Genomic DNA, 17961 nt, shown 5'->3' with positions numbered 1-17961 from the left:
CCAATCAGCTGTGTTTAAAGAGTGTCATTTACAAATGCCAATTTCTAAAATATATATATATATATATGTGTGTGTGTGTGTGTAAATGTTTTAAATTTTTAATGTTTTAATTTTAATTATTCTAAAATAGAGCATATTGTGCAGATATAATTGTTAACATGCATGCATCAGAGAACACTAATTTAGCAAGTCCTGCATTACCCAGGCAACAGGCTGTACATTGGTGATTTCACTAATTAAAAATAAATGAGCAGCTCTTGAACTCGAAAACATTTTCTGGTAACAGACATTTTCCCTCCACTGATATTCTGCAAAAGCAACATTCCCTTTCGGTAACATTTTACTTCCCTTTACATTTTTTTCTTTTGATTATAGACAATAATTTAGTTAACAGGGGGGCTTTGCTGTCTCACAGCTCTAGTAGGTGGATTGGCGAACATAAATTTGGTGTGAATGTATGCGCATGGTGGCCTGTCCAGGATAAAGCTGTTACCAAAGATGAATCAATGAAAATGAAACTTAAAGTGGAAGGGCCTAATTCAATGCACAGCATAGTCTACGGTGTACTTTTATATTATATATACACTCAAGTCACTTTAATAGGAACACCATTACCCCTGGTCATTCATGCCGTCATCTAATCAGCCAGTCAGGTCACAGCAGCACAATGCATAAAATCATGCAGATACAGGTCCAGAGCTACAGCTAATCTTCACATCAACCATCAGAATAGGGAAAATGTCTATAGAGGCTACACATAATGTTGCAGAAACCAAAAAACATTCAATGAGTGGCAGTTCTTTAGAGGGAAACGCCTTGTTGAGGAGAGAGGTCAGAAGAGAATGGACAACTCTAGCAATATGAAGCCAATCTAACACACTTTCCAAATCATCAGAGCTATCAGGTTAATCTCGTGACCCTTAAATTCAATATCAGTCAGCAGTTTTGTAACTAGTAAGGGGCCGTTTTATTTTGAATTACTTATTAGACTCAATCAGAGACTGCTCTAAAAGCTTCTCAGCAGAAAGTTGCAATTCATGTCTATAAAAGGTGTTCATATTTAAATGAGTGACGACTGCAATTTTTTTAATCAGTTGCTACCCATTCCATCTTTATTAATATATTAATATATATTAATATATTTTCCTGTTGCAAACATCACCATTTTCTTAAGTTGATGTTTCTTATGTGAAATCCACGGTACACAATAAGATGCACTACTGCAGATGTGAATGAAGATTATCTGGTAAATTTCTGCTGGCTCAAGCTTAAGGTCTAACAATTGTGTCTAATATGAGAATTTAATAATCAGCAATCACAGTGATGAAGCTGCTGGAATTGTAACAGCATCACCTCTCTGATCCTCCATTAACAAAATGACCACACAAGAGAAAGAAGGATGGGGATTAAAAAAAAAAAAATAATAATAATAATAAAAATGCAGCATAATATGGTCAGTGACAATGCTGCGGACAAAATTTTACATGCTTTGATTTCTCTACTTTTTTGTGAAAGAAAACAGGGTTACGTTTCTTACAGCACATTTTGTTTGTTATCCAGAGTTTTTCTATGTAACATTGCTAACGCTAACATGGTGAATTTGTAAAAATCAGATAGAAATGATACAGTTAGCTGGCTTTGGAGGAAGTACAGTATCTGATTCCCTTCACCCCCTTCGCAGGTTTGTTTTGGTCATATTATAAGGTAGATCTGGCTGGTGGCTGGGAATTGGTAGGTGACCATATTGAGGAGAAAAACACAATTCTATTTAACTTTAAAGAATAACATAGTTGTTGATATGTGAAACTATAGTGGCTTTTTTGTCAGGATAAAACACTGAAATTATGCATAAATCTTGTATCATGTGGCATCATTTAATCCTATGCCTCCACTACAACAAGCCAATAAAACACCAGCAGGAAAAGCACCATATTAAAAGTGTCAAAATGTATATCAGTCCCTAAAAGATGTTCTCTCTATAACTGTCTGTTTCCAACAGGAAATATGTACTGTCTTAATAGTAAACATACACTATATGGGTAGAAAGAGTTTGCAATAATGTATTATTCTTAAAAAATATTATTTGTAGGCTGAACCATGGGACAGTGAAAGCGGTTCAATAAACACATTCTGTTTTAAACAGGATCTAAGTAAATTCAAAAGCTTCAAATTAAGACATAAGGTCTTAAAAGCTCATATAAGGTTGTAATATGTTATTTCAACATATTCATATTAATATTTTATTCAGAATATGTTTTCACAGAGATGATTAGATACAGGAATTATGACGTAAACAAAGCAAGATTTATCAACACTGGCGTAGGTGTGCATCGAGATTAAGTAGAAAATGGGAATTTTCTTAGTTAATTAGATAAAAATAGTACAATGTCTTTGATGGGAAACAACAGCACATTAAAAGGGCCATGTCTTGTAATTTCACTTTGCCATCATCTTGTAGATGCTGTTGATTGTATAGATAATAAACTTTTCACTGTAGATCTGTAGTCTATATAGCTTATTCTGTCTGTTCTGTTTTTGTCACCTACTGTACATAATGTGGCAGAGAAAAAGAAATGTGTGGCTGCTGCAGGAAATGAAGCCTTTTCAAAGTGTAGCGTTTCTTTTTATAACACTTTAACTACTTAGTATTGATTGCATTATGAGTGTCATGTCAATGCTAGTAATGCACAGCACACTCATAAAATGTTAATGATGTGATAAAATGTGATTTTCCATCAATTATAGTCATGCAAAAATCCTGAAGATGATGATTAGAGAGAAAAGACTACAATACCCAAAATGCACAGGTGTTTCACCTCTGTACAGAAAGAACAGACTGCCAAATGAGCAGCATAATGGATAGATATGGTGTTTGATATTGAATCTCCTTCATTCATTCATTTGTCTTCAGTTATCACTTTATCCCAGTCACGGACATGATAACTTTAGTTAATTAAACAAAGAAATACTTTTGTCTACCCAAAAGCCATCTGAGTGTTTCCTACAGCCATGTTTATGTTTAGATATACACTACACGGCCAAGAGTTTGTGGACACCTGGCCATCACACCCATACGTATGTGCTTGTTGAACAGCCCATTCCAGATTTAGTTCCTTTTGCTGTTATAATAACCCCCACTCTTCTGGGAAGCCTTTGTACTAGATTGTGAAAGGTTAGGCACTGACGTTGGGTGATGTTATGTGTATCCAAGTTTGTGGCAACAGTTTAGGGAAGAATCACATATGGGTATATATATATTTGGCTTTTCTGGCTTTTCTATTCAAGTTTTCTGTATTCACATTTTAAAAGTTCCCACAAAAGAATGGAGGGAAACCCCCACGCAGCCACTGTCTCATCTTCAGACACGTCAAGTCCTCAAATAGCAGGACTGTGAATTGCCAATTGTGGATACAAATAGACATTCAATTTTGGCCTGCATGGGAGGCCATTTGCTGCACCAACACCAGCAATTTTCTTCTGCTCTGCACCATCCGGTTCTCTCTCTCTCTCTCTCTCTCTCTCTCTTTCTCTCTCTCCTGCCTCTCTTTTTGTTCATCTGTATATTCCATGTCTAATACATCTTGGAGACATTTTGGAAATAACAAAACTCATCAATGTCCTCATACACTGTTTTTTTTTTTTTTTTTTTTTTTAGGATACGTGTATATAAAGCTTAAAAAAAGTGTTTTTTTTGCCTTAGATACCAGAACATTTGCAAAACCACTGACCTAATGATGTTTTTATTTCTGGCAACAATGCAATGTTTTGGTCATTTTAACCAAATGTACTGATTTAAAAATAAAAATAAAGAATAAAAATAAAAATTAATAATTATTGTATGCCTCCATACTGTGCTTTACCATCTACTAGTGTCAGAATTAGCTGAAATTAATGTTAACTCTTCATAACTGCCTTCTATTAAAAAAAAAAAAAAAAAAAAAAACATTAGTAAAAACACATTTGGGTATATTAAACACTTGTAGCAGCATAACGAGTATCAGGCTAGACCATGAGCTGTGAATAGGAATGATTGGTAGTACCAAAACATGTGAATAATGGTTCATAACAGGGCACAAAAACTTCATAACAGAAACTTAAACTTTCACGTTGCTCGCTTTACAATGAGAATGTAACATGGAAGTAACCAGAGGATACAGGTTTATACAAAAAAAAAAAAAAAAAAAAAAAAACCTGGACAAAATATTATTGCAAAACAGTGCTTACAGCATCACAAAGCAAATTTGTAACCACTTGATGTAGTGTAGAGATTTTAAAGGCTTTAATCAGGCTCACTGGTTTTGTGAACAATTCTCAAAAATGGTGCATTGTTCATCCAAATAATTGAAATGACTTTGTGTACTTCTCAACAAGCGAATCATGCAGAAATGTGAAAAATCTGTGAAATTCCCCTTTATTTTTCTCCTCAAACTGAGAGACTCTTCCTCCCAACTGTGCACACACACACACACACACACACATACACAGCCTCAACCACAAACCACAGCCAGATAAATCAATTTTACACAATCCCATGAATCCCAGGATAAACATTTTACATGGCAGGACATAAAATAATACAGAGGCGATAAGATCAGGATTCAAAAGGATGAAAAAATTAATCACATCATCCTGAAAATGTATTACAAGTTGCTGCATTTTAATAGAAGGTGTGTAATGTGCTCAACCATACTAAGGCCAAAGCATCTACCACTTTTCATTCTCTATTTCCTTTTGATGAAGCCATCAGTTCTCCTCATTTGTATGAATGGTGAATTATGACACGAAGAAGAGTAATAAAGAAATAAGGAGTGGTCCATTTAATTAGATAATATGTGCTCCCCGAGTGTTTCTGTGTGTGTGAATTGGATTTTGATAGCCTGTTAGCCCCAATTATTAATCCAATTGACCATAAAACAAGTGCAAGGCACCTACATACTACAAACCCCAGAATTTTTTCTGATGTTATAAATCAACGGCATTCTACTCTTGCCAGCTAATTTGATCCTTTCTGACAACATTTTAACCAATATTGTCACGACTGATCTTATGAATGCAGCTGTTTAAGTATCAAGTCACGTCCAGGCTGCATAAGCTGTAAGATCTGAGGCTATTGTGAAATAAAAACAACCTGGGCATAATTCGTAGCTGGACAGGACTTGAGCACACAGTTCATCTGGCCATGATAGGACAAGGAATAACGTCATTACACTCTCTACAGGACACTATCTCATCGAAATGCTATATCTTGCTCATGTCAACAGCCTGCAACCCTGAGTAATAAATCCTTTCTAATGCAGTGGAAAGCACAGGCCTGTCAAGATACAGAGTGCGTGAGCTCAGCTCTACAGGCCATATCTGATCACAGCTGTTTATCTAATAATGCATCTGATCTGGTAAACGGCTGCATCGGCATTCCCTTCGCATTTACAAAACTCCATCTCTGCTCTGGAGGATGGCGGAATCAGCACCCGGATCTCCGCACCACCCAGTAAAACGCAAAAACCCTTTGGAAGGATTTTCTTTCGTATTTTTGTTTATTATCAAGATCCTTTCAGCAACATCAAGTGCCACTCTAGCAATGCACTGTTGAAAACAGGAAGCATAAATGCATTAAATGTTGTATCTTCATATCCACATTTAAGAGGCGTTCCTTCCCTCAAGTCGAGTTGGCAGTACAGCTGGACACTGAAACAGGAGTATGCAGTGCTCTGTGTGTAAGACACATTAACGCACCCCCCCTCCTCAAACACACACACACACACAGACACACACACACACTTTCACACCATTAACATTCTCAGCAGCGCCTCCACCACCTAATGACAGCTCAAAGAGCCTTTTAAGAAAATTCTGTGTGTCTTAATTTCACACGGATCTTGATTCCACACGGGCCCCCTGCTCCAAACTACTTTCTCTTTTCACTTCCTTTTTTGCTGCCTTCTCTGTCCTGGTTCTCAGCAGTGCAGCATGAAACACCCCTACACACATGCACACCTCACAAAATGAAATGATCTGCAAAAGCTTTCACCACAGGACAATAAATTAAATAAATAAAAGGTGACCCAGTCAAACAGCATCGTCTTTCATGGGTCTTAAGGAACAGAATGCAGCCCAATTAGTTGTGTTCCTGAGCTGGAGGGCAAAATGTGAGTGAGACCCTCACCAGGAGAGACAGTGAAGCATCATGGGAACTAAAATAAATATACTCTCCACCTCAGACTGTATAATTAGTCAGTCACCAGCATCCCAGGTCCTTACACTCCACTGCATGATTCTCATCTGATTATTCTGCTTATCAGCTACAATGATGAAGATATGCTCCAAATCCTGTCTGCAACCTTTTAAAACATTTGGATTCACAAAAGCTAATTTCTCGTCACATAGTCTGGCATTCCAAAGATGTTCCATGCAAAATAACACTTTGGTATTTACTATGCTCAGTTGCTCAGTTACTTCATCGCTTGTTTTGTCTCTCGTGTATGATACAACATTATTTGTGTAAAAACCAAACTAACCTTTACATTAATAAATCTATCCTAATTGCTGTCAATCACACCGAGTTTAATCATGGAAACCCCCCCTGCTCTGAGGGATGGAGCATTTATCCTCGCAGCCTTTTGGTAAATGCCAGGCCGAGCCCTAATTGGCAGCAGCATTTGGCACGCCGGTGTTTGTTTGCGGAGACTCCGTCTGGCTGTGATGCTCTCGGTGGGGCTGTGAGTTCCCAGCAGACCTTGGTACACTTGGACCCAGCTCTGAGTGATATCACGGACTCGCAGATGTGCACTGACATTTCTTACCTCAGCAGGCGGGAGACGCTGTAAACCAGCAGTGGAAATGTCAACTAGAACAGGAGCCATGCTGACGGAGATCATTTAATAACCAGCGTCTGTGGGGGCAATACAGCCGCACAGCTGCCCTTGGACTTCTACTGGCAAACTGCTGAAACTGCACGCAGTGCGTACACTAGAACATCCTGAATCAATCACATACAGTATTATGATGGGCAGCGTCCAATATCAGGTATTAGAACTTACTTAGTGTGAGGTAATAGGATGTATATTCCATATTAACTATATGGAAAGTCATTGAAACTATAAAATCAGCTTCTTCTTCTTCTTATTATTATTATTATTATTAGGGCTGTCAAAAACTTAAAATGTGTCAAACTTATTTACATTATTTCGTGTAGTGGCCCTGATTCGATGCTGAGCTCGAGTTACTATCATGTTCTACCTGTGTGGGTTTCTGCCGGGTTCTCCGGTTTCCTCCCACAAAAAACATGCCTGAAGGTGGACTGGCTACACTAAATTACCCCTTGGGGAGAATGTGTGTGCAGGGTGTCCTGTGATGGACCAGTTACCCATCCAGGGTGTATTCTTGCTTCCCAAGCAGTGCTCCCAGGATAGGCTCCAGATCCACCAAGACCCTGACCAGAATAAAGCACTTACTGAAGATGAATGAATGAATTTTATGTAGTCAATTATAACTAATCATTATTATTTACACACACACACACACACACACACGCACAAATTAGGAAGTGGTTTCTTTGCATAGCGCATTCCGTAAGAAACCTCTGTAACACTTCAGGGTTAAGGATCTTCCTTACAAGTGCAACATTAGCCACTAGTGCAGAATCAGAATCCCAAACTGTGCTGGCTAGTAAAAGGCAATCTCAGATTGAGGCAAAGCAATAAAATACTGTATATTACATAGTACTAACCTCAGCTGTTGCCAGATGTTCCATATGGCATTGTTTTTCTTAGGTGAACATGGTGTGTAGACATAAACGCTTTCTTTTAGTACACACATTCGCATGCACAGGCCCTTGAGACATGACACACAGGGTTCATAACTTCTTCAGAAACAGCTGTGAATCAGCCAATTTGTTCCTTTACTAACTCCTGCTATGTGATTCATCCTCGCATACTGTATGCAGAAGGTGGACATTATAAATAGTTTTTTCTTGCTGAAGTTCTTTGTTTAAAATCAGACAATAAGCGCCACATTTGTGCCAAATTTCTCGGTAAAGAAATGTGACACAGGAACCCAAGTACTTTGCAAAGGAAACACATGTTGTAATGCTTCTACTGTGTAACAATAATGTCATTACTGATCTTAGCAAAGTAGAAAAAATCCCAATTATAATTTGATCAAGAGACAAAAGTAGTGTTGAGATTTTCTGTATTATAAAAGATCTTGCTCTTAATTTAAAAATTGTCTCTTGGTTAAATTAATATTTTTTAGATTAAATGAATTTTCTAGATTAAGTTCTGTGATGACTTTTTTTTTTGTTAGATTAAATTCTGCTCAAGCATACTTCACCTGATGTATGTGATTATGTATTCATCTTCAGTTGCTGCTTTATCCTGGGCAGGACTGTGGTGAATCCAAAGCCAATGCCAAGAACACTGGGCATGAGGCAGGAGTACATCCTGGATGGGATGCCAGTACACACATTCACACACTCATTCACCCTAAGCAGCAGTTTATAGTAGCCAATCCACTGCTGGCATGCTTTTGGGAGGTGGAAAGAAACTGGAGAGCCCACCTGAACACAGGGAAAACATAGTCAACTCCACACACACAGTGACCTGAGTTCAGGCTTGGGGAACCTGGTGACGTGAAGTGGCAATGCTACCCACTGCCCTGTATGTAATTATATATTTTTGAAATTTGGACCTTAATAGAATTTTTTTTCCTTCTACTGTATCGTTTATTTATTTTTTTATTTATTTGCACTGTTCACCTTAGAGCTTAAACACATTCTGATGCATGCTACAGACTCTCCTGCACTATTCTCTCAGGTGTTAAACGATAGCAGAGCAAGCTGTGGCTGATGCTCTGAAGACAGAGAACAGGCAGAAGCGATCTCGTGGGCCCCTGCGGTCTTGACCCAGTTAAGACGTACCGTGACTGATGACCGTCGCAGAGACCTGCAGACAGGCTTTATTGAGACAATAAATGAACAGTGCACATGCCTGTGGCAGCAAAAGAGCGAGAGGGAGAGAGAGCATTATTTATGTATTTAGAGTAGAGCTTTGCTAATCTCTTGTGCTCTTTCAAACTCTCCTTCTCTGACACTGTCTGATTTCCAGTGTGATATGCCAGTGCTCCTGCATTTGTTCACAGTGCAGCCTAGAGAATGTGCTGATACCTAAGATCCTATCACTCTGACCTTATGTCTCCTTTTAGTAGGCCTTTTGTATTCAGCTGAGGAAAGCATTAATGCACAAGAGGAGAAAGAAATAGCAAATGTAAATTATGGAATAAAATAAACTGTCATGGCTGATTTGACTTTGATGAACAAACTCTTTGTAATATCAGTGAATGATAACAGGCAGGAGGAGCAGCATGACACATTAGAGCGCCTTGATTAATACATCTCAAGCAAGGTAGGGTCACGGTGCACCATCAAATGCTAATAACCTTAATTGGATAGGCCCGGCACACAATAATGACATTTCATAATTATCTGTGGCGCCAAGGAATCTGCAGGGCTTAGTGTTAAGCAAGCCGGCTAATGTCTGCTGATAACCATGTGACCTGGAGTTTGAACCTGACATTTAAGGGAATCAGCTCAAATCAATAGTAAAGGTTACTGCAACCGTGCCCAGAGCATGGCTGGCTGATACTGAGCTGAAAGCAGTCTGGCTCGCTCTTAACTCTCCTGCCTCGCTGTTCTGACAAGCCCAGATTACAATCGATTAAAAATGATGCCAGGAGGTCACACGGTAGTAGTGCTCTCTCTGATGATGATCTCAATAATCAGGCTGGGCCAGATTAACACTGACCCAACCAAAAGAGCAACTCTTACCCCAAGATTTATAGGTCCCTTCTACATACTCGTTTGATTTTCCTCTTCCTGCCATTTCAGACTGCTTGGGTCAGGCACACTGCGCTTTCCATCCTAATTGCACATCCAGAGGCCTTGAAGTTTAACCCTAACACACTGCGGCGCACCTGTGGGACACACCATTATAAGCTCTATCATGCACTGTCAGGGCACTGTGCCCTCAGATTGTAAACAACTAATCGATAGCTCATCTGTCACAAGAGTCTGAGGAAACAAGTTTTCAGGGATCCACTTTTCCAACCAAAATGAACCAATCAATCGTTGCTCCACCGAGGTCCTTCCTGGAGAGCTGGAGGTGATGGACAATTTTTCTTTCTCCCACTCTCTGCTTCCCAGTTTCTCTAGAGGCTGGATGTTGGAATGCATGCAAGAGAGTGGAATAAGGCTAGCTGTTCTGCTCCAATGGCACTCTGTGTTTAAGTAGGGAGCAGTGTTCCTGTCAGAGGCAAATGGCAGGTGGATTATGGCCTCTCGCCACACTGTCCCTTGACAAATTCAAAGGCAACTCAACCACTTGCTGAGCAATGGCTCCACGGGTCACCTGCCTGCCTGTTTGTAATTTCTTTCTTTATTCTCTCTCCCTTTCTCTCTCTTTCTCTTCTCTCTATCCTTCCCTCTCTTTCTACCTCATTTGGCCTCCTCACTTGCTCCAACTTTCTCTCAAACTTTCTTTCTATGTCACAAAAAATAAATTCAGCTACAGCACCTCACAGCCCTGATGCAGCTTGTCATATTCTCAGCAGCTCAAAGTCAAAAGGCCAAAGTGCTCTCTCCATTAAAAAAAGAAAACTAAAATAGTTTTGTGCATGCCGTCTAACTTCTCTCCAACATGTGGGGTCATGTCCTTTCAGAACACATTGTTTCGTTCTCCAACACTATGCAACATAAGAGCCCAGGACTGATGCCAAATCCTCCCTGGTTCAGATTTAAGCATAGAAACAAACATTGACTCATTGACTCGATGGAATCCTCTGCATTGGCCTTGATATTGTTCTATAAGATCTTAGTGAAAAAGGGGCCATCACATGGGTGACGCCCACAAGAAAAGCCTTGTGTAGAAATCTCTTGTGATTGCAGGGCCTTTGCCCTGGCGCCCAATCATGCAAGCTTGCTCTTCAGTTGCCCTGACAACAGATCCACACCAACACATATCATGGAAACCACACTCCAGCAGAAATACAACTAGTATGTATTTGTCAAGACAGTGTTCTATGCTGTACTGCAGGAATTATGTTAACTGTGAGACTCTCAGGGCTTGCTCACTTAGATACCATGCCAATGTACATGCTTGTTTACTGTGAACCTTATGAAGCTCTGTTCCTGTTGTGTTAATTACTGCAACATCCTGGTCCCCAAAGGAAAACTTTTCTTTACAATTAAGCTGTGACAACAGGACAATGCTTCACCTCACCTGGGGATGTATGGCTAGTGCATTCAACATATAGATTTGCTATCATCAGATATCCACACATTTTGCATGCTGTCCTGTTTGAGATTGCATGGTAGCCCGTCTTCAAACTTATGCCATGCCTTTTTCTCTTGTTTGTCATTTACAGTTATGGCAGGTCTTATTGGCCATCTCATATGAGTGACTATTTCCATGACTCCGGGAAGACAACTGCCACTTATCAAAGTCTTCCATCTTGGAATGAATTTACTTGAGTACACCTTGATTCACCTTGATTATGTCCAATCACGGGTGTCAAATAGCACATTTGGCTGCAGAGTTTGTCCACTTGCTATGTTCATGACATGGCAAGCAAAGTACCTCTGTTTTCACAGGAAGTACGCTGATGCCCTAAGAATACTATCAAGGTGCTTGGTGAAGAGGTAGATCTTAATTCTTCATTTGAAGACAGCCAGTGATTGCTGTTCAAACAGCCAGGAGATGTTCAATCCACTACTGGGTGCCAGTACAGAGAAGCTATGATTGATCAAGTTGGGCTGTTTTAGAGGCTTGAAGGGAACATTGGCTGGAGCAGGTTTTGATGATTATGTCCGGGGTTGGAAGGGGCTGGTCCTTTTTTGGCATTGCAGGCAAGCATCTAGAAATCTAGATCTAAACTAGAAATGATCATTGAATTTTTGCTTGATTTTTTTCCCCATATGGTTTCATAATGCCAGAGAGCTGTGACAGGCTTGTGCCGGATGCAAAACACATTCCTCTTCTGCTATCTTAACTTAAATTGACTCCCACGCTTGTGCCTCCATCACCCATCCCTAACGCACTCCTGTCATGCAGACATGCTCATTAATATTAATGAGTGATATAATTCCTCCACATGACTGAGGATGTTTATTGGTTTGCAGCTGGAGCCCCTAAGCAAGGCATCTCTCCTCACATGGATGTGCCTGTCTCTCTCTCAGCGGCAGAGGCTCATCTTCAGCTGTTTATTTTTAGGTGTGGGGCATATTTACAATAGACAGAGTGGCATGGTTACTGAACCAGGTCTAATTGCTCAGTAAACGTGTGTAATTTACAAGAAGGGACAGTGTGATGAGTGAATCATAAACACTTTTATCAAAGCCATTTCCTGTTAAACAGCGTATTGGTCTATGACTTAACACCTGAGTGATGCCTTTCCAGCTCCCCTGGCATGACATTTGACTCACAACTGTATTCAACTAAGGTCATAAGAAAGCTTCATCTGCCCCATGACATGTATATTTATAGCTCCCGGATCCTGAGTGATGGATGAAGGTTAAGTGTTCTGGATAAGGGCTTCCATGGAGGGCAGGGGCTGGCATTTAAGAGAACAGGGGTGCTCTAAAGTCCTTCGTACTCTCCTCCAACCCCTTGCATCATCACCTCCATCCTTCACTCAGCATTACAGCAGGTCCTCCTGATCTGTCCCATCCAGCTGACACTGACTGAGTGAATGATTAACTTAGCAAGGGGAGCACTGAGTTTGTTATTATAATGGTTCTTACTTCAAGCCTCTCTAACTTAATGAGAGGAGCAGGAGTCTGTCTCCAATATTAATCCATACCTGATTTATGGCTCTCCCACCCTTCCTGAGCCATCATTTGTATTCATTTGTCTATGCTTTTTATCTGCATTCATTTCTTTTTGTCACCGCAGTGTTGTTATTACTTTTTCAAGGCGATGCAATATGGAGTAACACCTTGACAGTGAGACTGGTCCATACAATAAGAGGTAAGGCTGTTGCATTAAAATTGCATTTGGAATTTAATTTCTTAAAAAAAAGAATATATATATATATATATATATATATATATATATTTTTTTTTTTATAGAATTTATATATATATATATATATATATATATATATATATATATATACAGTCAGGTCCATAAATATTGGGACAGTGACACAGTTTTGGTAATTTTGCCTCTGTACACCACCACAGTGGATTTGAAATGAAGCAGTCAACATGTGACTGAAGCGTAGACTTTCAGCTTTAATTCAAGGGGTTTAACAAAAATATTGCATTAACCGTTTAGGAATTACAGCCATTTTTTACAGAGTTCCTCCATTTTCACAGGCTCAAAAGTAATGGGACAATTGACTGATAAGCAGTTTCATGGCCAGCTGTGGCCTGTTTCCTCCTTATATCATGATAAATTAAGGAGATAAAAGGTCTGGAGCTGATTCCAAGTGTTGAATTTGCATTTGGTAGCTGTTCATGGGAACTCTCAATATGCCGTCCAAAGAGGTGTTGATGCAAGTGAAGGAGGCCATCATTAGGCTGAAAAACCAAAACAGACCTATCAGAGAGATAGCAGAAACTTTAGGAGGGCCAAATCAACAATTTGGTACATTCTTAAAAAGAAGGAATGCACTGGCGAGCTCAGCAACACCAAAAGGCCTGGGAGACCACAGAAAACAACTAAAGTGGATGATTGCAGAATTCTTTTCTTATTGAAGAACAACCCCTTCACAACATCTAGCCAAGTCAGGAACACTCTGGAGGAGGTAGGCCTATCATTGTCAAAGTCTACAATCAAGAGCCACCTTCATGAATGTAAATACAGACGGTTTACCTCAAGATGCAAACCTCTGGTAACTCTCAAGAACACAAAGGCCAGATTAGACTTTGCTAAAAAACCTCTAAAAAAAGCCTGACCAGTCCTGATGCAAGATTAACTTGTACCAGAATGATGGGAAGAGAAAAGTATGGAGAAGGAAAGGAAGGGCTCATGATCCAAAGCATACCACATCATCCGTCAAACATGTGGAGGCAGTGTTATGGCATGGGCATGTTTGGCTGCCAATGGAACTGGGTCACTGGGGTTTATTGATAATGTGACTGTTGATAGAAGTAGCAGGATGAATTCTGCAGTGTACAGAGCTATACTTTCTGCTCAGATTCAGTCAAATGCTGCAAAACTGATAGGACAGCGCTTCACAGTACAGATGGATAACAACCCAAAACATACTGTGAAAGCAGCCCAAGAGCTTGGAACTTAAATGTTCTTAAATGGCCGAGTCAGTCACCTGACCTCAACCCAACTGAGCTGCTTTTCACTTACTGAAGACAAATCTGAAGGCAGAATGACCCACAAACAAGCAGCAACTGAAGATGGCTGCAGTAAAGACCTGGCAAATCATCTCAAGGGAGGAAACTCAGCATTTGGTGATGTCCATGGGGTCCAGACTTCAGGTAGTCATTGACTGCAAAGGATTTACCTCCAAGTAATAAAAATAATCCTAATATTTATGATTATATTAGTTTGTCCCATTACTTTTGAGCCTGTGAAAATGGAGGAACTCTGTAAAAAATGGCTGTAATTCCTAAACAGTTAATGCAATATTTTTGTTAAACCCCTTGAATTAAAGCTGAAAGTCTACGCTTCAGTCACATGTTGACTGCTTCATTTCAAATCCACTGTGGTGGTGTACAGAGGCAAAATTACCAAAACTGTGTCACTGTCCCAATATTTATGGACCTGACTGTATATATATATATATATATATATATATATATATATATAAAATATTTGAGGCCATAATTCAAATCTCTAACTCAAATCTTTTAATCCAGACCACCAAGGACCCCTTTTTACCTGAGGGGAGTCAGATCGACTAATCCCCTCTCTGCTACCTGGGATGCATGTAAAATTTAAACTTTAACTCATCTTCATGTAGGAATTTTTTATAGCACTGCTAACACATAGGTAGAACAAACCTCTAATGGCTTTCCTTTCAATACATATGCTCACTGCACATGGAAAGGATCCCCAGTGATGAACTTACACTTAAAATGCTGTATGTGTCCAGACAGAAACACTGTAAGAATGATTTTAACAGTTTTTTGCTCTGTATGATATAACATAACAGTGTGTATATAGTGCACATAGGTATTTAGTGCACTATGTGCTCAACAGTATGTCATTTGGGATTCAACCCCAGAAAGAGAGGCTGGTGCTGGGATACATTAAGAACACCATCCCAGATACTGTGGATCAATTGCAGTTTGCCTATCGCTACAGTAGATCCACTGAGGATGCCATATCACATACACTTCATACTACTTTGGCCCACCTGGACAATAAGAACTGCTATGTGAGGCTATTATTTGTTGATTATAGCTCGGCATTTAACACTGTTATTCCAACCAAGCTGATCTACAAATTATTAGATCTGGAGTTGAATGCCACATTGTGTAACAGGATCCTGGATTTCCTCACCAGAAGACCCCATCAGGTGCGGACTGGCAGAAATAGTTCCTCCCCACTGATCCTCAACCCTGGCACTACACAGGGAAGTATTTTGAGCCCGGTGCTGTATCCCTTGTTCACATATGCCTGTGTGGCCATTCACAGCTCCAACACTATAATTAAGTTCGCTGACGATACCACCATTGTGGGTCTGATCACCAATAATGATGAGAAGGCCTACAGAGAGGAAGTGAGGCTCCTGGCAGAATGGTGCCAGGACAATAACCTGTCTCTCAATGTCAGTAAGACTAAGGAGCTGGTGATCAATTTCAGGAAACAGGATAAGGTTCATGCACCCATATACATCGAAGGAGACATAGTAGAGAGGGTAAACAGCTTCAGATTGCTAGGGGGTCACTTTCACGGCTAAACTCACATGGACTGAGCACACAGTAGCCATCATCAAATAGGCTTATCAACACCTTCACTTCCTCAGGCGGTTGAAGATAGCCAGGATGTCCACTATAGTCCTCACCACTTTCTACAGGTATGCTGTGGAGTCTGTCCTCACAGGGTGTATTGCATCACGGTATGGCAGCTGCTCCATGCAGGACAAGAAAGCTCTACAGAGGGTTGTTAAGTCAACACAGAAAATCATCTGCACACAGCTACCAGCAGTAGAGGATGTCTGTTCTACACGATGCCTCAGAAAGGCGAAGGATCACTGTCACCCTGTACAAGCACTTTTTTCTTTTCTGCCCTCTGGTAAACGGCTCAGGACTATTCAAATTCGCACTAACAGATTTAGGGATAGTTTTTATCCAACTTTTGTAAGACTGTTAAACACACATTGTGTGTTTAACATCATGATGTGTAACATCAATAACGATATTGGACTCTACTGTCATTTTTGCTACTTGACTTTGCACAGATTTTTTTCATTTGGATTACTATTGTTATGTCTATATATTTGGTTATTTTGTATTTAGAAGTACTATCTATTGTTTTTTTTTGTCTTGGTTATAGTCTGTGGAGAAGCATTCAAGCAAGAATTTCACTGTACTTTGTACATGGTACATGTACATGACAATAAACGTTGTGACATTGTGACATGTGACGTGACTCAAATAATCACTGTTTGAATTTGTGATTATTAAATTGAATATAATAATATGTTTAAGACACTTTGTTAGGTTTTAAATTTAATTAAAAAAAATGATACTTGATTTAAAAAGAAAAAAAGGTTTAAGAAATGTACATTTTGATCATTGTATATGAAAATTTCAATAGTAACTGAACAAAATAATTAATTCTGGAAGCCTTAGTGTGATGTTTTAGCATGCAGTTATTGTGCCATAGGAATGCTGAAACCTCGCTGTGACTAAGAAGAATTTATTTATTTATTTATTTATTTCAATTAACTTCAATGCCATCAGTGACTTTCAGGGATTTTTACATTTACTTTTTCATGTTTTTAACTTTTGCCTTAACGGTCTCTCTCTCTGTCTATCTCTCTCTCTCTCTTGCATATTCTTGTGATTTCTCACTCCTTTTGTGCCAGGCTCTTTCTCTTTCTCCTCCACCCCACCTTCTGTCAGTTCCCACATGTACTTCTCAGATTGGAGAATCAATGGAGCAGGAGTTACTGTATCCTCTCTGCATTGCTCATGAACTCCCAATGCTGTATGTTCAGTTCAGTGCACATATCTACACTGAACAACTGCAGCAATTCCAGACATGATTTTATATATATACAATTTTTATATATATATATATATATATATATATATATATATATATATATATATATATATATATTTTTATATATATATATATATATAAGTGAAGTGAAGTGACTTGTGGCCAAGTATGGTGACCCATACTCGGAATTTGTGCTCTGCATTTAACCCATCCAAGTGCACACACAAAGTAGTGAACACACACACACCGTGAACACACACCCGGAGCAGTGGGCAACCTTTTTTTTTTTTCCTGCGGCGCCTGGGGAGCAGTTGGGAGTTCGGTGCCTTGCTCAAGAGTCTCACCTCAGTCATGGTATTGAGGGTGGAAGAGAGCGCTGGTCATTCACTCCCCCCACCTACAATCCCTGCCGGACCTGAGACTCCTGTGAGTTGCAAGGTTGGGCCTCCATGGATCAGACTTGTTGGTCCAGCACATCCCACAGATGCTCAATCAGATTGCACCATTCCTGAACATTTTTGCAGTGTGGCAGGACGCATTATCCTGCTGAAAGAGGCCACTGCCGTTGCCATGAAGGAGTGTACCTGGTCTGCAACAATTTTTAGGTAGGTGGTACGTGTCAAAGTAACATCCACATGAATGCCAGGATCCAAGGTTTCCCAGCAGAACATTGCCGAGAGCATCACACTGCCTCCACCAGCTTGCCTTCTTCCCACAGTGCATCCTGGTGCCACCTCTTCCCCAGGTAAGCAACGCACACACACCTGGCCGTCCACGT

General features: G+C 39.8%; 1 protein-coding gene across 2 annotated transcripts in view; it reads right to left on the bottom strand.

Moving 5' to 3' along the window:
• The window catches only part of tafa5a (TAFA chemokine like family member 5a), a 123698-nt gene that overhangs the window by 15706 nt on the left and 90031 nt on the right, over positions 1–17961 (bottom strand). The window lies entirely within an intron of this gene.

Source organism: Pangasianodon hypophthalmus, chromosome 18 (genome assembly GCF_027358585.1).
Source record: "Pangasianodon hypophthalmus isolate fPanHyp1 chromosome 18, fPanHyp1.pri, whole genome shotgun sequence".
Classification (NCBI taxonomy): domain Eukaryota; kingdom Metazoa; phylum Chordata; class Actinopteri; order Siluriformes; family Pangasiidae; genus Pangasianodon; species Pangasianodon hypophthalmus.
The sequence above is the reverse complement of the archived record's forward strand: the minus strand, read 5'-3'. Positions and strand labels throughout refer to the sequence as shown.